This window comes from Sturnira hondurensis, unplaced genomic scaffold (assembly GCF_014824575.4).
Source record: "Sturnira hondurensis isolate 20B ecotype Veracruz unplaced genomic scaffold, ASM1482457v3 Scaffold0010428, whole genome shotgun sequence".
Taxonomy (NCBI): Eukaryota; Metazoa; Chordata; class Mammalia; order Chiroptera; family Phyllostomidae; genus Sturnira; species Sturnira hondurensis.
The window spans coordinates 6,112,608-6,136,690 of record NW_028083059.1 but is presented as its reverse complement, the minus strand read 5'-3'; the positions used below and the strand labels follow the sequence as shown (position 1 = coordinate 6,136,690).

Here is a 24,083-nt window from a genome sequence, read left to right as displayed (position 1 = left end):
GTTTCTTTCTCTTTCTCTTTTTCTTCTTCTCTCTCTAAAAGCAATGAAAAAATGTCCTCAGGTGAGAAAAAGAAAGAAAGAAAGAAAGAAAGAAAGAAAGAAAGAAAGAAAGAAAGAAAGAAAGAAAGAAATGTAGCAGTTAACAAAAGAAACAAAAAGGAAGAAATATTTGTGTATTGATTTATTAAATGATTATTTAGAATGTTATATTTACATGGATTTTTAATCTATTTTAAATAGATTATTACTCATCTTATTACTCTTCAAAGTTATTTCTTGATGCTTATATCTGCTAAACTAATGTTTTAAATGCTATTTTAGATGGTATCTTTTTAAAAGTTTTATTTCCTCTTTGTTTAGTGTTTGTATATAGAAATTAAATTGCTTTTTAAATATTAGATCTTGTATCCAATGGGCTTGATATATGCATTTATTAATTCTAATAATTAATAATAAAATTTTATTTTTCTTTTCCAATTCTTATGCCTTTTTATTCCTGTTTCTTGCCTTACTGACTAGGACCTCCTGTACACTGCTGGGATTGTATCCTAAGAACCCTAAAACACCAATCCCAAAGAACCTATGCACCCCAATGTTCATAGCAGCACAATTTACAATAGCCAAGAGTTGGAAGCAACCTAGGTGCCTGTCAGTAAATGAATGGATCAAAAAACTATGGTACATATACACAATGGAATTTTATGCTGCAGAAAGAAAGAAGGAGCTCCTACCTTTTGCAACAACATGGATGGAACTGGAAAGCATTATGCTGAGTGAAATAAGCCAGGTGTTGAAGGACAAATACCATATGATCTCACCTCTAACAGGAAGCTAAACAACAAAACAAACAAGCAAGCAAAATATAACCAAAGACACTGAAATAGAGAACAGGCTGACAGTGACCAGAGGGGAGAGGGGAGGGAATTTCAGGGGAAATAAGGGAGGGATTTAGAGGAACCTATATAAAGGATACATGGACAACAACTGAGAAGGGTGGAAATGGGAGGGAGGGGGGAGGATGGGGGGTGGGATGGGATGGGAGTAATAGACAGAAAACTGTACTTGAAAAATAATTAAATAAAAAAATTGGAAAAAAAAATTTTGAACAAAAATGGTGATAATGAGCAAACTTGTCTAGTTCCAAAGTCACAAGTAAGGGTAATTTTGCTATAGAAGTTTTGTAAGTATGCTATTAGATTAATGAAGTTCCCTTGATTTGCTAGGTGCTTTTTAAAAATTTAATCTTTATTGCATTTTTTCCATTACTATTTAGTTCCCTTATGCCCCTTTCCCCAGCAATCACCACACTGTTGTCCATGTCCATGAGTCCTTTATCATTTTTGCTTGATCCCTTTATCCCCTACCCACCCCCTCCACTAGCTGTCATCTGCTCTAGGCCATTTTTATCATTGATGAGAGTTGAATTTTACCAAAGGCTTTTTCTGAATCTATTATTTATTATGTAGTTTTTTATTCTGTTAACCTGGTGAATTACATTGATTTTGAATCATATGGCATTTCTGAAATAAAACCTACTTTGTCTTAATAGTTTATGGTTTTCACATCTATATGTTTGCTATTTTGCTATTTTTCTTTCTTATAACATCCTTGTCAGGTTATGCTGGGCTGATAAATAATAGGGAAGTGTCCCTTATTCCTTTTTTCTATTCTCTGTCTTTGTGTTAGATTGGTGTTATTTATTCTTTAAATTCTTTTTTTAAAATTTTTTTTTATTTAATTCTTGTTCAATTACAGCTTTGAGTCTACGGCCATACTACCCTGAACGCGCCCGATCTCATCTATTCTTTAAATTCTTAAAGAATTCACTGGTGAAGCTATTTGGATATGGTGTTCTCTTTGTGGGAAGTTTCATTAAAAACAGACTCTGTTTCTTTAATAATATAAGGCATTCAGACTTTCTATTTATTTTCTGTGTGAGTGTGGTGTGATTTCACGTAAACTGTCATATTTACTGGCATAAAGTGTTTTAGAATATCTTCTAATTACCTTTTTAATGCTAGCTACTATTCCTCCAGTAATGTCAAGTATAATTATCAGTTCCTTGAATTTTGCCATGCCATTTCCAGTCCAGTATTTAGCCACTTCTATTTATGCCAAAAAGTGAGATGAACTAATACTAGTGTGAATCACATGCTCTTTCTGATTTCTCTGCGTGACTTTAAATGTTTACACTAACATGGAAGTACTTCTTCAGCCACAGGGGAAGTCAAAATACTAGTTCCATTTGTGTTGGAGGCTTGTGGCCTTAGTGAACTGAGGTCCACTACCGGTACCTCATTGATGTTTGAAACATCATCTTTCAGCTGCCTTTTGTTCCTAAGATTATTCCGAGAGTGAGCTGCTGAATGTATGAACTCCCTGGATGAAGAGTGTGGTGTGCAGTGGGCATGATAAGAAAAATTATTGAAAGTTACTAACTAAAATACATCTGGTCAGACACTTCAACTTCAGGGAGTATATGTAGCCTTGTAATTCTGGCACAAAATTGAGCATCTTCAGCTTCATTAGTTACTGAGTGGGTGAATTGGGTCAGTAACCTAACAAACTTGTAGTACTCTTTTCCAGCAAATAAAGTGGCTTAATATGATTTTCCCTTTGTGCATCTCTGGTGCTCACAGCAAATAATACAATATGTATGGTCCTGGCCGGGTGGCTTGGTTGGCTGGGACATCATCTTGTACACAATCAGGTTGGGGGTGCAATTCTCAGTCAGGGTGCATATGAAAAGCAGGTGATGGATGTGTTGTTTCTCTCTCATAATGATGTCTCTCTCTCTCTACCTTCCTCTCTCTCTAGAATCAATAAATATATCCTCAGGTTAGAATTAAAAAATGAAATATTGTATGAAGTGCCTTATGGTCCAAGGAATATCTGGAAAGAAGGTCCTAACCTATGAAGTTGACAGAGGCATTCCTGATCTTTTATGATTTTGCTCACAGTCAAAAATAAAGCAAGAAAGGTGGGCATAGAAAGAAAGGGAGCTCTAGCTCTCGGTGCCATGCCCACGAGGTAGTCAGGCCAGCCCAGCAGCGAAGTACCAAACTGAGCCATTTGAGAGACTGATAGTAGAAACACAGTACCTCAGACTATGGGTAGAATGAGAAAATCAGAAAGACTACTCAGAGGGCTTTTCTCTAGTTATTCCTGGATTGCCTTAGTAAGATAGTCAATTTTAAGATGGAACGGAATACAGAGGTCATTGAGTCTGCTGCCCTAATATTCCCTGAAAAAAAAACTGAGCACCCAAAGATGAAATAGCACTGATAGTGGAGAAATTAATGCTACAGGTGTGTCTTGCTTTAAGGAAAACCAGATCATAAAATTCTAAACACAGAAACAGATAAAGGGTTATTATTACTTTATAAGGGAATTTTATTATTCAATAAATAACTCCCTGCCGTATTCATTAAGCAACAAGATCCCAAAGCATTCAAAAAGTGACTTAACTTGCAAACATTTGGTTTTCACGCAGTTTCAGCAGCCCGTCTGTTGAGGAGAGCAAGGTGCACTGATATTCTTTCTGTGACTGGCTATTGTGAGCTTAGTCATAATACCTGAGTACTTGCCAGAGCACACATGACTTGGACAATTTGTGGCATTTTCCCAGGGGGTGAGGTATGTGACTGTTGTTGCTTTTGCCGAACAAAATGTGGAGCCTGAGCTGCTCACCAGAATAGGGAGGGGGAGGCGTGAGTGGGGGCTAGAGGCCCTTTCATGTCAGAGGCAGTGGCAGGATATTGCTTTCCTTCATCTGAGCCACACCTTCAAGGCTTTTTAAAAAATGGGTACAATACCTTTTATCACAAAGGTATCTTAAAAATGGAACAGAAGTTGGGTGGAGCGGCAGTACCACAGTCCAAAACCTTTACCTCCGAACCGACAGGGCGGGGTGAGCAAGGCCCTCCTAGCCAAGTATGTTTATCTTGGCCCACAGGGACTAGCAGGGGTGTGAGGGCCCTGTCTGGCCACAAAGCTGAAGGATTCTTCTTTTGCCCCAACTCCCTCCATTTCTAAGAGGTTTCCTATAAAGAGTCTCCACAAAGGGTTTTGATAGAAAACAGGAGGGGCTATTTGGATTCATTACCTTTAAGACATCCACTCATGAAAAAAAAGCAAGAGATCATGAAAGTGATAGCATAGGATTGTCTTTTCTATGTGCCTCAAGATATTGTGCTTTAAGATTTCCCTATTAAACCACGAAATTATTAGTCTTGGTGATGATTAGGAACACTATCTTAGAGATGGCTATGCGAAAAGCCTCATGGAAATTTGAAATATAATGATAAGTAATATATATTGAGGGCTGTTCTAGTGTGTATGTGTGTGTATGCATGTATGTGTGTGTGTGTGTGTGTGTGTATATATATATATATATTCCTCATAACAACCCTATGTGTCAATCATTATTATCATCACATCGTCGTCCACGTCCAGGTGTGGAAACAGAGTTTAAAAGCCCGCCGGTCGTGGAGGCTGGATTTAAACCCAGGCAGCATGACTCTAGAACTGGAAATCTTAACAGCAATGCTCTGCTACTTCTTTAAAAATGGTACATAAAATGAAATTTAAAAATACTCACAAGTCAACAATTGTCTCAGAATCAAAGTGAAACAAAGGCAGGAAAGTAAAATAATAATGAAAAACAACAAAAATATTTTCTCTCAGACTACTGTTCCTCAAAATTTACTTTCATATAATGTTAAGGACTAATAACAGGGATACTGTTTAATGCAATAAATGATAAACTCTTGTTAGTTACACCAAAGGCAAAAAACATTTTAATATACAAAGAGGTATAAAATGAGTTAAAGCAGGAAAAATAAATTAATAGCCTCACATTTTTAGAAGACCTATTGAAAAGAAATGTAGAAAACCTATGGGTGGTCGTCTCATAATGGATTTAGAAGAGAAGGAGAATATTCCTAACATCTCAGTTTGAAAATTCACTCAGAGTCCTTTGCGGCAGAAAATTCAAGAATTTTACCCTTAATCAAGGAAGTCAATCAAGCCTTTCTCCCCTCATATTTTGGTGCCAAAGCTAGTGATATTAAATTATGCATTGCCTCTTCACCAACATGTAGTAATCGATGAACTTAGGACCCTGTATCATTTTTCATTAGAAACATTCCCTTAAATGTTAAAAAACATTCCCCAAAAATAGAAGAGTCAACAGAAATACATGTCTGATAATTCAAAGAAGTGAATCTATTTCTCACTTCTAAAACACAATTTCAACAAGGTGTATAGCTACAAAAAAATTCCAAATAAAAATTTTTCAGCTACAAAATTGATTTCTGGAAAGGTTGGCTGACAAAGCAGTTGTATGAAACATATATTTTAATTGAAAATATATAGTAATGTTAGCTATGATACAAATTTTAAAATATTAGCTACAAAGCTGAGCACAAAGCCAGAAAGGGAAATTTCTAAGTAGCAGGAAATAGAGGGAATTTAAGTTATTGTAGGGAGTGGTGGATGCCAAGTAGGCCAAGGTTATTAGCACTGGATGTATGCTTCAGAAGCTAATGTGTAAAACTCTCTGTACAATGGGGAAATGTACCTGGAAATAGTCTGTCCAGTTCATAAAGGTATGTGGGAAACTCTGGTCTAGAGACAGGCCTGGGATACAGCATAAGGCTGTAGCCTGAGAACAGGCTGCCTGCCCTGGGCCATGGATTTGGACTTACGGAAACTGGAAGTCTAAATCTAAGCTGTTCATGGGACCAGAATCTGCATACCCCAAGTTGAACAGAAACACACACTGAATTCAAGGTAAACCTCGTCTGGAACTGGTGAATCTTGCGCAGCTCCAGCAGGGAACAATGGAAAACGACTCCAGAAAGAATCTCCACGTGTCAGACTGTAATCAGTATGGGCACAGGAGGCTGCGCTCTCTGAGGATAAGCTCACAGACGGAAATGAAGAAGGACAAGCAAAACTCACTGCTTAAGAGAGAGTTCACGATTCGACTAATGGAAGAGTCCTATAAAAAAAAGTTAAACTGTTGACACGGAATTATCTAAAAGGGAACTAAAAATAAGTATATTAAGATAATTTGCGATAATAGAGTAAATATTGGGGATAAATTCATAGGAAAAAATGGAATACTGAAAAAGGGGGCATATTAAAAAAGAACCAAATGTAATTTATAGAAATAAAATATGTTTATTAAAAATAAAAATATACTGTTAAAATTAAAGAAAACAACTTAAGAGATGAGCTAGACAAAGGGCTAGATAAACTGAAGGCTTAAGGACAGCACTGAGAATGGTATCCATCAAGAAAAAGAAATGGAAAATCTAAGAGTTCAGAAAACAGGGAAGGCAGGGATGAGCTGGTCCAATACACACCTCAGGGAAGTGCCAAAACCTTCCTTGTGACTTGGTAACACTCATTACATAAAAGGAGTGATGTCATCTAAATGTGAGAAATACAGACATTAAAACAGAAAATATGTTTTCTACCTCTCTTTTCAGTAGCTGTTTTGAAAACGTGCAAATTTAAATTCATTTTTCCTGCCCTGAGCTGTGGAGCTTCCCTGTGGATTAGTTTTGTGTGGAGCCTCCCAGGTTTCATGAGTTTGAGATTATTGCATCTTTTCTCAGGCTCTAACATGGATAACTCCATACAATTCAATGACTGTGTTATGTGGAAGACAAATCAAGTGAATAACTAAAGGTCATATAGTCCTCTTTTTCTTTTTCTTTTTCTTTTCTTATGTAGCAGTTTTGGGAGAGTTAGTTTCCATAATTGAATACTTCTCTCAAAAGTTGGTGTTCCTAATCAAGAGCTTTAAGTTTTCTACCTTAGACCACCCCCTCCTCAAAAGCATCTGAAAATGGTCATTTCTGCAATACTCACAAAATATTTTGTTGTCACATATTTCTTAGTTATGACCTTATTTTTTATATTTAAAAATAATTTTCTTTCTAGTCCTTTTGATACCATCTTCCTTCCCAGTGGTTCATACTCCATATTATTAAAATTCTGTTTTCCTCAAGGATTTTGGTTCTGTTGCTCATTTGTAGAGAATTAGTAGGAAGGAACTATACCTTTGAAACACTCCATACACGCCCATACACACCCATACACACAGTGCTCCCCCGCCCACCACACATAGCCCAGAAGAGATCAGATATGCCTCTACTGGAGAAGAAAAAAAGGCAACAACCCAGCATCCCAAAAGGCAGTGAAAAGAGGGTGTCTTCACTGTAGATTGTAACAGTCCCTCCACCGTTTCCCCCCAAAAGCTGGTTCCAACTGGGTTTTCCCATCGCAGTAGGACAACAGGATGTCTAAATTTGACCAATATTAGGTCTGATACTACATGAATGGAAAAATCACAAATATTTAATTCAATATATTTCATGCAACCATGCCTGACACCCAAGAAGAGATGATCATTATTATTCAAATTCATTTGGTTCAAAAAACTTCCTACAATGGTTATGACTTAAATGTATGTGTCTTTCAGGTAATGACTGCAAGGTGGACTGCAACTTTGACTGCAGAGTTATATCATCTTATGTTTTTAAATCTCACTTAAAATACAAACTCTTTATCCAAAGAAACCTGGAACACTAATTTGAAAAAAATATACACACCCCTATGTTCATTGTAGCGTTATTTGCAATAGCCAAAATTTAGAAGCAGCCCGTGTCCATCTATAGATGAGTGGATACAACAGCTTTGGTATATTTACACAATGGGACACTACTCAGCCATGAAAAGAAAGCAATCTTATCCTTTGCAACAGCATGGATGGACCTGGAGAATGTTATGCTAAGTGAAATAAGCCGATCAGAGAAAGACAAGTACCATATAATTCCAGTCATATGTGGGATCTAATGAACAAACTGAACTAACAAGCAAAATAGAGACAGAATCACAGAGAGCAGGCTTACAGCTGTTGAGGTGGTGGGGTGGGGACTGGATGGGGGGAGAGGCATAGAGCTAATAAGACAAAGCTCCTGGACACAGACAACAGTGTGCTGAATGCTGGGGTAAGGGGGGCTGGGGAGGTGGAAGGGAGTATGGGGGACAAATGGTGAGGAAGGGAGACTTGACTTGGGGTGGTGAACACACAATATAGCGTGCAGATGATGTATTGTAGAACTATGCACCTGAAACCTGTATTTTTGTTAACCAGTGTAACTGCAATAAATTCAATTCAAAAAGAAATTAAACAGTAGCAAAAATAAAATAAAAATAAGGACTTCAGCTGAAATATAAAATATGCATGTATTTAACAAGAAGGCACAAATGCTAAGTACAATACAAACATGAAATATAAAGCATTTCTTATGTTGGATCTTAGCAGTGATATGTTGCATATGTGTTTTGGGTCAGAAATTTGGTGAGAAATATGGTCAGAAATTTTGGCTATAGGATTTGGTTAACACAAGAAGGTTCCTGAAAAGCGCCCCTTCCCTCCCCAGAATGGAATGATAGAATCAGTTGTAGAAATTTCATTACCTTGTGTATCTAAAAGTGCACCCCTACCCAAAGAACTGTATCACACCATGACAATTTTTATCTTTTAGTTTCATTTTTGTGAGTAGATATTAGAATTGTAACATAAACTTTATTACTTTTCCATCAGGTTCTGGCTGTCTGTGGAATTCTTACTATAAAACACACCTTTCTTCTATCTCCTAACACTTGTAATTTTATTTCTTTATCTTTCTTTAAGAGATAGAGATTGATTTATATGGTTACTGTGTGGAGTACACGAGTAAAATTTCATTTCTAGTGCATTTCATTCATTCATCAAAATAGCTATGATGCACTAAAGCCTAATGTCTCTCAGCCTTAGTGTCTCCATCTGGAGTGTTCAACTCTAAAATCTGCTGATCCTAAACAAAAAAGTTCTCTTCCAAATTATCTGATAGTGTGCCGTTACAACTTATCTACAAAGACATTAGCTATGCTGTGCTTTCTAATGTTCCCATGCATTTAGAGACCCTGCTCTTGCCTGCAATGACCTTCTTTCCTCTTCATTCATCTAGTGACTCCTTATTCTTTAAAGTTCAACTCAATGACAGCCTGGCCTCCTTAGTCTGGCTTAAAGCCCATTCCTTAGGTTCCCATGGCCCCCGTGCCTCCCCGCTCCCCCAGCATTTATTGTGTTTTAGCATAAAATTCTGTGACAGACAAGCTCTCAAGCAGCCCCCTATTATCCCTGCCTTTATATTGTTAACTGACTCTGTTGCTGCTTTGACTTGCACACGTTGATCCAAGAAGCATCCATGTTGGGGGAGGCCCAGGCAGCGAGGTTTTGAGTGTGGTCTCCAGTCAAGAGCCAGCAAGGAACTGAGGGCCACAGCCTACTAGGCCCAAGGAAGTGAATCCTACCAACCACTGCATGAGCTTCAAAATGAATTCTTCCCCAGCTGAACTTTCAGATGAGACCTCACTGCTGGCTGACACCTTGATTGCAGCCTTGTGACAGACCCCGAAGTGGAGGACCCGGCTAAACCATGCTTGAGGCCTTAGCCATGAAGCCAGGAGATACTACATGCATATTGTTTTAAAATGCTAAGTCTGTGAGTCATTAGTTATATGCAAGTTTACTTGTCAATTTATCTGTTTTACTCTTTCACTGGATTACAAACTTCTTCAGACTTGACACCCTGTTTTATTCTCTCTAGTATCATCAGGACCTAACACTATGCCTGGAACACAGTAGCTGCATCATAAGTATTTTGTGAATAGGGTGGTAGTGAAGCAAGTTCACCAGCTTTGTAGAAAAGCACTCCGCTTCCTGGCGTCAACTTTATGTCCTTTGTTTCATTCAAGTTTTGAGTCTCACATTTTCTTATGTGAAAAATTAGAGGGTTTAGACTTAATATAGCTCAACTCAGCTGAAGCAATTTCCATATCTCAGTTTTTCTTTTTAAAAGTTAAGTATCAATCTTGTGTCTTGAGACATTAATGACATTAATGATACGTATAATATATTTTTTAGTGGATGACTTGATCTTCAATGTATTTCTCTATTCTGGTATCTTTTTAACTCTGACATGTAAAAACTATTTATGGCAAAATAGCATATCTTTGAATTTTAGAAATGATGACTCTAAAAAAATCCTACAGGATTTAATAGTGAGAACACAAAAACTGGAATGAACTCATTCAAAATCAAAATGAGTTTTAAAGAGGATGTTGATGACATGTAGCATGACATTTAACAGCTTTCTTAATTAAGTGGACGAAAAACCAGATAACACAATTTTAGACAGGAATTTCTTTTTCCATGCTGACAGGAAACATTTGTTTTGTTTTAGCTAGACTGTTTTTTTAAATGCTATTTATAATAGCTTTGCACAAGTGAAAAAAAGAGGTCTACGCATTCTCATTCCTTTCTAATTTCTTAACGACTTGCTGTTTAGTCCTTTCAAATGTTTCTCCCCCATTCACTTGGTGCTTAGTGGGTAGGAAAATCATGATTCAATCCTTCAAAGGCTGATGAACATGATGCTTTTCATATTCTGGGCCAGCACATATGGAGAAAATAATTCTAATTAAGCACATTAGATAATTCTTGGTGAAATCAGTTATCTATCGGTTGGAGATACCTTTCCTTCCTCTCCACCCTCTTCCTTTTAAGTGTTATTTCTCCAAGGCCAAAACACCCCAGCACACATGACGTCGAATTTTTGTTGTTTAAAGAGGAGTTGGTGAACACTTTTGTTTTATGAACACGACTTGGGCTTCTCATCTGCTCATCGACGGACCTTTCTTTCCTTCTATTTCAATCTGTACAGACAACCCCTGAAACACTGATGCAAGAGAGAGTTAACATTCCTTGTGGTGTCTCAATATTTTTACATCTCCCCTTAAGCACATCCTGTCCTACTATCTCCCATCATAAACAAGGGGTAAGGAGCAGTGATCAAGTTCACTCTCAAGTACTAATGATAAATTACAATAGGAAGGAGCCACATCAGATAGAGGGAAAACATCTTCCAATAGTAAACAAAAAAATATTCTTCTGAGGGAGGCTGTAGAGTCTCTATTTGGAGAAATTCTTTAAACAAGGAGAAAACCTTTTATTTAGGTAGCATACATTTGAAGGGAAAAGTCAGAGAAGATAAAGCTTCCTGATTTTTTTCCTCCACCACCAACAACATAAAAGTAGTTAGGGACTATTAAGGGTATACTATATTTATTATGTGTACAACCAGCAATAATAATCTACCCAGTGATGCCTCTTGCGATGAAATGAAATAGTTCCATGGCCCAGGATGTGGAGCCCAAAGGAGCCGTGCAGGGAGCTCGGAGCTCATTCAGGGATAGCACTCTGCATCGATTAGAGCCAGGGCTGTGGACTCAGGGACATGGACAGTGGTGGGGTGATTGCAGGGGTGTAAGGGGACTAAATGACAATGAAAAAATACAATAAAATTTTTAAAAGACTAGGGTTCTGGAACTAAATAAATGAAGGTTTAAAGTTCTCTCATTTATTGGCTAATAAGCCACATGCTGTGCAAGCTACTTAACTTCCTGAATCTGTTTCTTCACTGACAAAATTCAGATTATATGGCCTATTATACACAGTTATTGTGAAGACGAAGTAAAATAACATAAGATAGATACTCTCGATACAGCCTGGTACAGAATAGATAATAAATGGACAGTAAATTAGCCTGACCTAGAACTGACAGATTAGGAAAATGAAGACTAGATGTGAAGACCTGCCGGGGATGTGTAGTTAATTACAGAACTTTTGATGAAACAAAGGCGATTGCTTCCACACACTCAAAGTTTTGTTTTACCACCATTTTTTCTATCTAATTGCCATAGCAGTTGTTTGAGAAAAGTAGACGTTGCCCCGTTATTACTTAGAAAGCAAGAAAAGTACAGGGAGAGAGAAATCGGTTTAGATAAGGATATGATACAAGTTTCCATGAACAGTTAAAACCAACAAAGTTAGATTAATATTCTATCTCCCCAGTAACGTTTCACACTAATCTGAGCTTCTGTTCCCTGGATGCATATATACATGTATTACAGAGGGATGTACCCAATGTGTTCATTCATACACAAAAAAGCTGGTGAAACTGTGAATGTGGAAGCAAAACCACAGGGGCTGCCCCACTTGGTTGTCGGCATTCTCAGTGTTGCCGGTCGCTGACTTTCCGCTCGGCCACAGTGAGAATGCCCACAACCAAGTGGGGCAGCCCCTGTGGTTTTGCTTCCACATTCACAGTTTCACCAGCTTTTTTGTGTATGAATGAACACATTGGGTACATCCCTCTGTAATGCATGTATATATGTATATATATACATATATATATATATATAGCAGTAGGGATCAGATCCCTCAGACGTCTGTGAACTGTGGCAACGCGTTGTCATTTGGGGATTCTGGCGACAGATTCCAGGAGCTGATGGGACATTTTGATGTCCCAAGAACTTTCAGCAAATAGAGATAAAAGACTGTTTTATTATCCAATGTTTCTGTTTTTCATTTCCCACTAAGCATGCACTTCATTTAACAAAAATATTATCCCTGTTCTTTTCTCACATGGAATTTTATTTTTGGATGATGGGGGGATCTGTAGTACCCAGCCCTGAACCTTGTGAAGTTTCAGAATGGAGTTTAGAAATCTTTGCATGGGTCTGAAGTTCCCCAGGGTTAATGACATGATATCCATAAACTTCTTTCAGCAGGCTTCAGTTTGATGTCTAAAATTTCTGGTCAACATCTCGAGTACCTAATCCTGTATTCAGAATTTAGTGTTTTTTGAGTGTCTCCATCACTGCTTACAGAAGAAGGCACTATGTTAGGCCCTGGGAGAGATGTGAATGTTAAGGACAGACCATCTTTCTAGTAGCACAAATAGCAGGATGTTGGTGGGACTCTTCTTGTTGCACTGAAATGGATGTGCAGGATCCCAGAAAGCTAAAAAGATTCAGCAATTGTTCCTGACACTTTAGCAAGGCTTTACTAAGAGATCCCAGAAGTACCAGCCCTGTGGAAAGCAAATGTAACATTTCTTTTCCTCCTCACACTTTCCATACCACTCTGCTGAGAAAGTACAGGAATAGGAGAGTGGATGGGTGAGTGGGTATTCTTGGGAAGCAGTTTTTCCTTTGGGGAGGGAGATACAGTGGGTGCTCTCCACTGTCCAGAGCCAAGTTAGTTGCTGAGGCCAGAAAGTAGGGAGCTCTAAGAATCCCTCTTAAAAAGCTGAGGATGCCTGCAAGAAGGGGAACCCGGCACCTGCTCCCTGACTTTCCAATCTGAGAAACGGCAATACTGAGGAGCTTGAGAGGGCATGGAACAGCACCCAGGGAAGATGCTTCAGTCAATGGGAAAAGCACTTCAACTACAGCAGTTAAGTAAAACAAACACAGCTGGTCCATTTCTTCTTCCTCCTTCCACTCCAAACACTTGAGGAATGAGACTGGTAAAGGTGGAGTGAGAAAAGTGGGTGTTAAAAACAGAGCCAGGGCATGCCCAGCATCCACAGCAGCGTGCTGAGTTGGGGGAAGGAGTGAAAGAGCAGAGAGAGAGGAGAAAGATTTGCACTAGATTTGAGGTTGAGCCTTTAAACTGGATTGAGCATTTAATTGCTGAAAGCGACCAGTAAGCTTCAGAATCTATTCAAAGGACAACCAAAGATGATTCAGTGGCGCCAGTCTGAAAGTTTCCATCGGACAAAAATAACCTTGTTGTTACACTCCTTCATTCAACAAATAGTAGCTGAAGGTCTACATTGTGCCCCGCACTGTTCCAGGCCTTGGAGACTTAGCAAGCTGGGAACAAAATGAAGTCCCTGCTCTGTAGAGCTTACGTTCAAGTGGGAGAAAGACAACCAACAGACAATAGTGTGGTTGCACTATTTCTACTAATTCTACATAACCATATCCTTCCTGTGGTGGAAGATGTGCTTATAACACTCATTCAATGGAATGGGATTCTATTTTACTTGGATCCCATGGATAGAATCAGCTCTGAGGTTGCTGTCATACTCAGGGAGCATTTGGTATCTTGGCACAGGGATAGGCTTTTTAGATTTTATTTATTTATCTTTAGAGGGGAAGGGAAGGAGAAAGGGAAAGAAATATCAATATATGGTTGCCTCTCATGAGTCCCCTGCTGGGAACTGGCCTGCAACCCAGGCATGTGCCCTGACTGGGAATCGAACCGTGATCCTCTGGCTCGAAGGCCCATGCTCAATCCACTGAGCCACACCAGCCAGAGCAGGCGTTTTTTTTTTTTAAAGGAAGAATTACTTACTTATTTATGAACCACCAAATCAATGAATTGTGATGAAATGTCTATTGTATGCAGCAAATTGTGTTAGAGGAAGATACAGAGTTAGCAGGATGAGGAAAAATTGAAACTAATTGTCTTTCTTAAATGTATAGGGAAATTCTAAAAAAATATTCTAGACTTTTCCAGACTCCAAAGAAATCTGGCTTTAATAAGAGATCCAGGTATTCCCTTTCTGTGGGGAAAAAAACTCATCATTTTCATCTCATTCGTACCAAGCTTGTTTCCCTCAGTATAGATTTCTCATGCTTTTATAAGTCCATTATAGGGAAAAAATGACAGTAGGCACTGGTGGAAACAAATAAGATTTAAAGTTCAAAGAAGTCAGACATCAGCTTACATTGGGATGTGGTAAATTTATATGGCTTTTTGCAGTGAAAAGACAAAACAAAACACCATCACCACCACTTTGATTAGAATCCCTTTAAAACAAAAACAACTGTGTTTTGGCTTGAGCTCTGCAGGCCAACATTAAGAAACATTATGGGTACAGGACAAGAGAATTCTGAGGGGACTTAGAGACAACAGAAAAGGGATGTGAGCCCTGTGCCCCTGGTGTGCTATGCCTGATGGAACTAATAAACATGCACTTAGAAGACATTCAAAAGGACCCTCTGTGATTGTAAATAATGCTGCCACGAACATAGAGGCGCTTATGTTCTTTCGAATTAGTGTTCCAGGTTCCTTCAGATATATTCCCAGAAGTGGGATTGCTGTGTCAAAAGGCAGATCCATTTTTATTTTTCAAGGCATTTCCATGCTTCCACAGTGGATGCATCAATTTACATTCCTGCCAACAGGTGAAAAGGGTTCCTCTTTCTCCACATCCTCGCCAGCACTTGTTAGTCGATTTATTGATGATGGCCACTCTGACAGGTATGAGATAGTATCTCACTGTGGTTTTAATTTGCATTTCTCTGATGATTAGTGACACTGAACAGCTTTTCACATGTTTATTGGCCATCTGTATGTCCTCCTCAGAGAAGTGTCTATTCAGGTCCTTTGCCCATTTTTTGATTGGATTATTTGTTTCCATGGTGTTGAGTTTTGTAACTACTTTATAAATTTTGGATATTAACCATTTATCAGGTGTATCAGTGAATATGTTCTCCCATTCTGTCAGTTGTATTTTTATTTTGTTGATGATATCCTTTGCTGTACAAAACTTTTCCGACAATAGATAAGTGAATAAAACAACTATGGGATGCGTATACAATGGGATACTACTCAGCTGTAAAAAAGGAGAAACTTTTTCCCTTTGCAACAGTACAGATGGACTTGGAGAACATTATGCTAAGTGTTATAAGCCAGTCAAAGAAAGACAGATACCATGTGATTTCACTTACATGTGGAATCTAATGAACAAACTGAACTAACAAGAAAAATGGAATGGACTCAGAGATGGAGAGCAGGATGACAGCTAGTGGTAGGGGGATGGGGGCAAAAGGGGGTGGAGAGATTGAACAAAAAGAAAAAGGACTCATGGACATGGGTAACAGTGTGGTGACTGCTGGGGGGAAGGGGAGTACAGAGGGATAAATGGTAACAGAAAAAATACAATAAAGATGAAATAAAATACAAAAAAGGCAATTATAAAGTCAATTAAATTGCATTTTAAAAGCTTTTTAACACAGGTCAAAAAAAAGGACATGATGAGTAGGCTATGGTAAATGTTGGCTCTGATGAGGAATGAGTAAGCATTCCTCATTTCTCAGAACCTGTGATCAAATGTTGAAACCCTTTTACATTTAGACTCAGCAGAGTACATCCTCTTACTTACAGAGAAAACATGGCACCACCCAGGAGTTTGAATATGCCTCTCTGTCAAAGATGCCATTATTTTTCTTCTTTGATTAGCTGAACCATAGGGGCTTGGTTACCTCTTGTCCAAGCCACGCCCCTCCCCAACAGGCACAGATGCAACTGAAAGACAGACTTCTTGGAAAGCCAATGGGGAGGTGGGTAAAATTATTTAACTTGTGATTTCAAAGCTGAGTTGATGCAATGCTGTGAAGAGAAACCTTTAGAAGTCTTTAAGTCTGAGTGAGGGGAGCCCAAGGCTTCCCTGAGCACTCTGTAATGACTTCACGTGACATTTCACATTGTTTTGTAATTACAATGTTTCTGAACCTTCTTCAACTGAATGGAGACCTTGTTTATTCTGCCGATCCTTGAATCCCCAGGGCCTGGTATAGTTCTGATTCATAACAATTATTTCCTTATTTTAAAAAATTATTTATTTTAATTGTTGTTCAAGTATAGTTTTCTGTCTTTTACACCCATCCTGGTCCACCCCCCGCCACCCAGTGCTCCCCACCTCCCTCCCATTTCCACCCCCCTTAGTTTTTGTCCATGTGTCCTTTATACTTGCTCCTGTAAANAAAGCTGAGTTGATGCAATGCTGTGAAGAGAAACCTTTAGAAGCCTTTAAGTCTGAGTGAGGGGAGCCCAAGGCTTCCCTGAGCACTCTGTAATGACTTCACGTGACATTTCACATTGTTTTGTAATTACAATTTTTCTTAACCTTCTTCAACTGAATGGAGACCTTGTTTATTCTGCCAATCCTTGAATCCCCAGGGCCTGGTATAGTTCTGATTCATAACAATTATTTCCTTATTTTAAAAAATTATTTATTTTAATTGTTGTTCAAGTACAGTTTTCTGTCTTTTACACCCATCCTGGTCCACCCCCCGCCACCCAGTGCTCCCCACCTCCCTCCCATTTCCACCCCCCTTAGTTTTTGTCCATGTGTCCTTTATACTTGCTCCTGTAAATCCTTCTCTTTTCCCCTGAAATTCCCTCCCCTCTGGCCACTGTCAGCCTGTTCTCTATTTCAGTGTATTTGGTTATATTTTGCTTTCATGTTTGTTTTGTTGTTTAGGTTCCTGAAATGGACAAGTGACATGGAAGCTCTAGAGGGGTGACACAGGTTTGTGGGGTTTAGCCATGCCTGTTTTAAGGTTCCTCAGTGGAAACCATCCTTTCCACAGCAATAGCAGAGGGTGGCACAGACACCTTTCAGAGACAGAATCGGGCTGCCTGACCGTGGAACACCCATATGTTGTCTTTTAAGCACATAGCTCCGGTCAATGTCCTCTGGGTTCAAATCTTTGTTTGGGAGAAGTGACGGTTGGAAACTTTTAGGCTCAGATTTTTTTGTGATCCATGACATACATGTATGAGCCACAGATGAAAAACATAGACCAAGGGACTGCATATCTGAAATTCATAGCACTCTTTAGAGACAGCAATGCAAATGCCAGCGTGGTTAACAACCTGGTGACATGGCCAGCTGGTGTCAGAATCTGAGCTCCATCTGGCCCTCTGGACTCTTGACTGCAGCACTAATTCCTTTCAGCCCCTGACTCACAAGGCCTTTTCTGGGGGAGGGGGACATATAAAATATTACCGCTTTGCACATGGATATCTGAAATGTATTCCGACAATTTGTAGTTCCAACTTCTCGACAACATAGCTGACTATCTACCTTGATGGACACCTGTAAGGCATCTTAAAAGATTTTCAATTGCTTTTTTAAATTTGCAGTAGCTGTCCATGTCTGTTGGAGATTTTTTAGTCAATTCAAAAGTGCAGAGAAAAAAGTATAAGTACTAACCATCCACACTCCTCTGGCCCCACCATTTCCTAGTGGGTAATCCAATTAGCAGTTTGATGTGTACCATTCAGTCCTTTATATATATTCATGCGAGCATATACCACTTACATACACATATGTATATGTATATGTGTATAGACTTTTTAATTTAAAAAAATGAAATCATTTTTATGGGTTGAATTGTTTTCCCCCCAAAATCAGATGTTAAACTCCTAACTTTCAATACTTTAGAATGTGACTTGTTTGGATAAGGTTGCTGAGTATATATATATATACAAATTCATTCAGAAGTAGAATTTCTGGGTCACATGGTAATTCTATTTTCATCTGTTTAAGGACCTGTCATACTGGTTTCCATAGTGGGTGTGCCATTTCACATTCCCACCAACAGTGCACAGGGTTCCAATGTCTCCCTGTTCTCACCAACATTTGTTATTTTGTGTGTGTTTGAATAGTTACCATCTGAATGGGTGTGAGACTGTATCTGATTGTAGTTTTGATGTGCTTTCCTTAATAATCACTGTTAAGCGTCTCTTCATGTACTTGTTCATATATCCTCTTTGGAGAAATGTCTATTTAAATCTTTTGCCCATTTAAAAAATTGGGTTGTTTTATTTTGTTGTTGTTGTAGTTGTTGAACTGTAAGAGTTCTCTGGATATTAACCCCTTGTCAGACATGTGATTTGCAAATATTTTCTCCAGTTCCATAGGTTTCCTCTTCACTTTATTAATTGTGTTCTTTTAGGAACATCATTATTCTTACCCGCCAAGACAAATCTGAGTATTTCTGTAGGATAGATTCTTGGGATGGAATTCCTGGTTAAACCTCTAAAAGCTGTACCAATTTAGACTCTCACCAATAATGTATGACCATTCCCCCATCTCCATTCTCTTGTCAGCACTACACAAGAGATACATTATAAAAATTGACACAGATGTTGAAAGGATATTTTTATACACAGCCACTCTGTTCTTCAAACAGTAAAAGCCTGTTATATCATGGTTAACTGTTACATGTATCTTGGTCAAATCATGTTCCCTGGACCTTTAAAACATACATATAGCAAAAAAATATAACCCAGAAATTGGTTCTGCCCCCAGCCTTAGGGTAAAAAGCTCTTACTTTTTTTACCCAAAGCTCTATAATTAGTTCTTTTACCTTAAGTGATTTACTTTAATGAATGCTGCCATTTTATAAATTGAGTAAATAAATCCACTCCAATTCATAGCTAGAGAAATTATAGGAGAAGCCAGTATGCCAGAGCCGTTCAGTGTATGCCAAGAATTCAATCCCTCCGCCCAGAATCTTTCCCAGTGCCAGCCCCTCTGCACTATCATGGACTTCGTTTCAGGGGCTAGAGGAGCCAAGCCGACTGACGTGCCTGACACGCACAGGGATGGAGGGCAACGTGTCCCACAGACTTGTCGGGGGGCGGGGTGTACATGGCACTGGGAAAAGGACCTGGCCCATGACCCATGAGGACATATTGTGGTTATATTTTAAAAAATAATTATAGGAAGATAATGATGCTTTTAGGTCTTGGGACCAGAAGGGGGCAAAAGCAAAAAGGTTCTTGCCCTTGAATCATACCACCTGTGTAAAGGCAGATGCGGTCCCCACACTAATATTAGGAAGGTTTCTCTAAGACACCTGGTCCTTACACACTGCCTCTTCTTTCCCTGCTCGGACTCCACACAGAGCACTTGTGAAGGGGTGAACTATGCTTATGGATGAGCACTTACTGTGCTGTGTGACTCTGGGTTGGAACGCGAGTGTTTCACTGTTCCTAAGTCCTCTATTGCCGTTTATTAAAAACCAGAGAAGTGGGGCCTCGTGCTTCCATACAGCTTTTGTAGTTTATTGGCTCTATTTGCTTGTAAAAATATGTTTTCAATTACACTTAAAACATTTGATTCAACCGACTTTGGGAATGTCAGATGTATTGTTTTTCCTGCCCACATCACATGCGTTCTGGTTTCCTGGGGACTTAAGGTGCACTGGGCACTGCCATCACATGGCCAGGGGTAGAACACAGTCGTGGGAGGAAGGTGCAGAGTAATCTTAAGCTGTAAATAATAGAGGAGTAACAAAAATCAGTGTTTATTCTGAACTCTCTGTGAGCATGACAGATTACGGGCATGACCATAAATGACAAAACTATATGTAAAACCCAAAGGAGAAAAATGAGACTGTTTGGGACACAAGATCAAAACAGGAAATGTTGGTTTGAGGTGAACCTCTTTTCCTCAGATAGGACTTTCTAGATTTTTTTTCAGACAGCCATATCTAATTATTTTTCTTTAACAATAATGCAAAATTGGAAAGAGCTTTAAAACCACAGGCTCAGTGGGCCTAAAGGGGACATTTTTTGTTTTCCTCAGAGAAGTAATAGCTTACAATAAATTCTTCATAGTTATTATTATTGGCCTTTATGTCCAGGCCCTGGACAAGAAAATATTGTTTTATTGAATGCTGGTTAAATATTCATCTGTCCAGACAGAATGCATAGATGGATTATCCTGGCCGGGCCCCAAACAGGAGAAGGGAGGCCACAGTGAAAACTTAAGTGGGAGTTTTGACTAAAGTGCCATAAAAGTGCCCCCCCCCACTCCCATACACATGACCCCGGTTGTAAATTCTAAGGGCCAACCACAAGTCAACTCTGCATTATCCATGAGTCACATATCACACGCAGAGCAACTGGGGGCTTGCAATGCTGAGCTAGCCACCCCCAGAGAAGGATATTTGCTTCCTACTCTTGTTCTTCCTGCTTAACTAGATACTATAGTTGTCCCCACTTCCAGTCGAGGGCCTTAGAGTGCAAAAGTCTCACTTGGGATGCTGATTAAAAGTGCAGATTTCTGACCAGATTTCAAACATGAGATTCTTTTCATCAGAGCTAGCAGGGAATGGGGACCCAGAATGCAGGTAGCCCTTGGACCACACTATGGCGCACTCTACAAAACCCTGCCCAGGAGGCAGGTGGGGGTAACTGGCTGGATGTGGTGGGGATCAGCTTTTTCTTGCCATGATTCCTAAGGGCCTGTCTCAGACCTTTGTTCATGTTTTGCATGTTAGTTGCTAAAGACTTCTCTTAATTTTGAGCTTCTTTGACCAGATTTGTAACTATTCACTTTTTATAGAACCCTGATCAAGCCTTGAATCTGTTACCTGTCTCTGATATCTGTGCTTCTCTAATGATCATTTGTGCATCCTTTATTCATTCTTCCACTCAACCAGTATTGAGTACCTGCACTTGGTTTCAGGCTCTGTGCTGGGGACACTTTGCTTAGTAAGACAGACTCAACTCAGGTCATCATGGGACCTAGACCAGCAGGAGAGACAGCCAGTTAATTAAAACAGCTCCAGTGAAAGTATCAGATGCCACAGAGGGATATGGGGCAATGTGATCCAGTCTGGGGGTCAAGGACGGCTTCTGGAAATAGTTAGGGAGCTGAGAGGTGATGTGAAGGGAAAGTGTTCCAGGCAGAAAGTCAGAGCTGCATGAACGAAAGCCCTTAATGGTAAGAGACAGGGCACTTTCAGAGAACACTGTGGTTCTAGTGAAGAGTGAGGCTGGTGAAACTGGGTGGCGTGCCATGGAATGGATCTAAAAGACACGGGCAGGCCCAGACCAGGCCTGGCAAGTTCGATGATGGAGTTTGGGCTTTAACTTGAGGGCGATGAGTTACTCACATCTCTGAAAGATTTTGAACATGGTCGGGTCAGTGCTGAGAAAGAAGGCTACAGTTGCAACAAGCAGATGGTGCAAATGATTCAGAGTGAAGTTCTAGAAGGCAGGAGGGGTGGGATGAAGAGCACCCACAGAATATGTGAGGGAAGAGATGTAGCAAGAGAAATATCTTTTCTACTGTACCAAGAGGAAAGGAGCAAAGGATAGAATGGCTTGCAGGTAAGATGTGTTTGGTAACAGTAAGCTGAGGATGTTTTTATAGCAATTTCCTGCTAGTGAGAAAACAGTGACTCTTGAGGTGTCCCTGGAGCACTTCAGGTAATGAGAGTTTCACAGTGAGATAAAATCTCCAACTGGTTGATATGTAGGATAAGCCGGGGGCTCAATCTTATCAGCCAAAGAATGACTCTAGCTATTTAGAAGTGTACTGAAACTATTTTTTTAGGGTTTGAGTGTATTTAACATTCAAAACAAAAACAACTATAAAACACGAAGAAGTCAGGGATATACTAAGTCTCACAAATGAATTAATACACATAAAAGCCCTTTGTACACTGTAAAGTTGTATGGCTATATTAAATTGTGATGGATTGTCAGGAAACAACATCTAAGACAACAGAAAAGCAAGACATCTGATCAGCCTTAGTATGTAACGATGCATTTCAATATCAGAAATCTCTTAGTTCAAATTCTCGGCACATTTTCAGCTTTCTGAACTGTTAGACATTTTCCTACCAAAGAAGGAGGGAGCCAGCTTTTCTAGGCACAGAGCTACACCATTTTCCCATTTGTCCTAAAAGCAAGTTTAAACTGAGAAACCATCTTATGGCCTGAAAAAAAAAACCCCACAGTTTCATTGAGAGGCAAAGTTCACCCCCTTCTTTTGTCAGAAAGTTCTAACAACAGAAAAGGGCTTCAATGGGGACTGCCTGCCCGAGCAGACCTTTCTCACAAATGCATAACATCAGACAGATTTGGACAGATTTGGAATGTGCCATTCTTTATGCAAAAACGTTTTTCCACTCTCGGCCTTCCAAAACCCAGAGTTCAAAGCTTCACTACTACTTTTTTCTGTGGGAGCAAATTGACCACAACACTATTAGAAAAAGAAGTGAGTCAGTGTGTTTGGCTCTTTGTTTCTTTGTGGTGTTCTTTGGAAAGAAAAGATTGTAAGGAAAGAAAAGCAGGGGGAAAAAGACTAACTTCCTTTGCATCTTTTCCTTGAGGGGTGTTTGCTTAAAAAAACAATAATAACCCCTAACTAGGCTATTATTGAGATTTATATTAAGTATTTCCAAGTTTTGAAACAGGAACAAAGTCCACCATGCCCTTGTGAGGTAAGCTTTTTTTTTTCTCATTATACAAATAGATAAATCGAGTCACTGAGCAGTGAGGTAATTTCCCTGATCTCAGTTGCATTAGATGAAAAGAAAGCATAAACGCAAGGTTTTGGATTCCAGGTACCCCTTTGATCATGCTTTTATTGGGAGCTGACAATCAAAATGTTAATAATCCACTATACTGTACATTAGGGAGGTGAGCTTTTCTAGCTTAACAGAAATTCTACATCATATAACTCATGCATACAGTTGACTGTTGAACAACATGAATTTTGAACGGTCCACCTATACCCAGACTTTTCCCCCTGTGTGCCTTCCATCGGCAGCTGGGAGTCTGTGTTCTGAGGTCTGTCTGTATACATTGTTCTAAACCATTTTATATAGGGGACTCACGCATCTGTGGCTTTGGGTATCTGTGGGGGTTCTTGGAGTCAATTCATTGCAGATTCCAGGAACAACTTAAGTTTTGGGGGAGAAAAAAGCTTTACTCTGTGCACAGTTTTACTCTGCCCCTAATCTCTGCATTGGTCAAGGGTGAGCTCTGTGTGTGTGTGTGTGTGTGTGTGTACACACAGTCTCATATATTATTAGAATGGTTATTCTCAAGATCCCCTAATCTCTATGGAATGACACATTTTGGATAATTAAAATTTGTCAAATAACTGATATTTTATATGCATAAGAATCAAAATATGCTTGTTTTGATATATTTAAATTACATAATTTTCTTCATTCTCAAATGATGCTACTAAATATATTAATATTTATATTCAGCTGTCATTCAGTGACTCCCTCAGGAACTTCCTAAGGCTATGTGACTATTTATTTCTTCAATAAATGCCTTTATGCTTTTAACAATAGCTTTTTATACATTTTTTTCTCTTCCTTTCTGCTAGGCTTCCATATTTTTATTTCTTCCTGCTGTCAAGTATATCTACATGTTGCAACCCCTTTCCCTTTCCTAAGTAGGTTCTCAAATCTGCACTGTTCTTAGGATTCAGAGAACCATGTTTGCATGAGTTATTTGTAAAGTAGAAGTGAACAGGCTTGAAGGGAAGAATCCATGGGATTGTTTATGATGATGAACCCTACTGTCATTTATTCTCCAAGTCCTTTGGCCTTTTGTC

General features: G+C 39.1%; 1 protein-coding gene across 3 annotated transcripts in view; it reads right to left on the bottom strand.

Moving 5' to 3' along the window:
- Window positions 1-24,083, bottom strand: part of COL8A1 (collagen type VIII alpha 1 chain) — a 157,717-nt gene that overhangs the window by 117,792 nt on the left and 15,842 nt on the right. Inside the window, exon 2 of one of the 3 annotated variants that reach the window (XM_037058924.1) lies at window positions 19,842-19,844. The exons of the other annotated variants lie outside the window; for them this stretch is intronic. The gene's annotated coding sequence lies outside the window, so the exon portion shown is untranslated. The remainder of the gene's footprint in view (window positions 1-19,841; window positions 19,845-24,083) is intronic. 3 annotated transcript variants of the gene reach the window in all.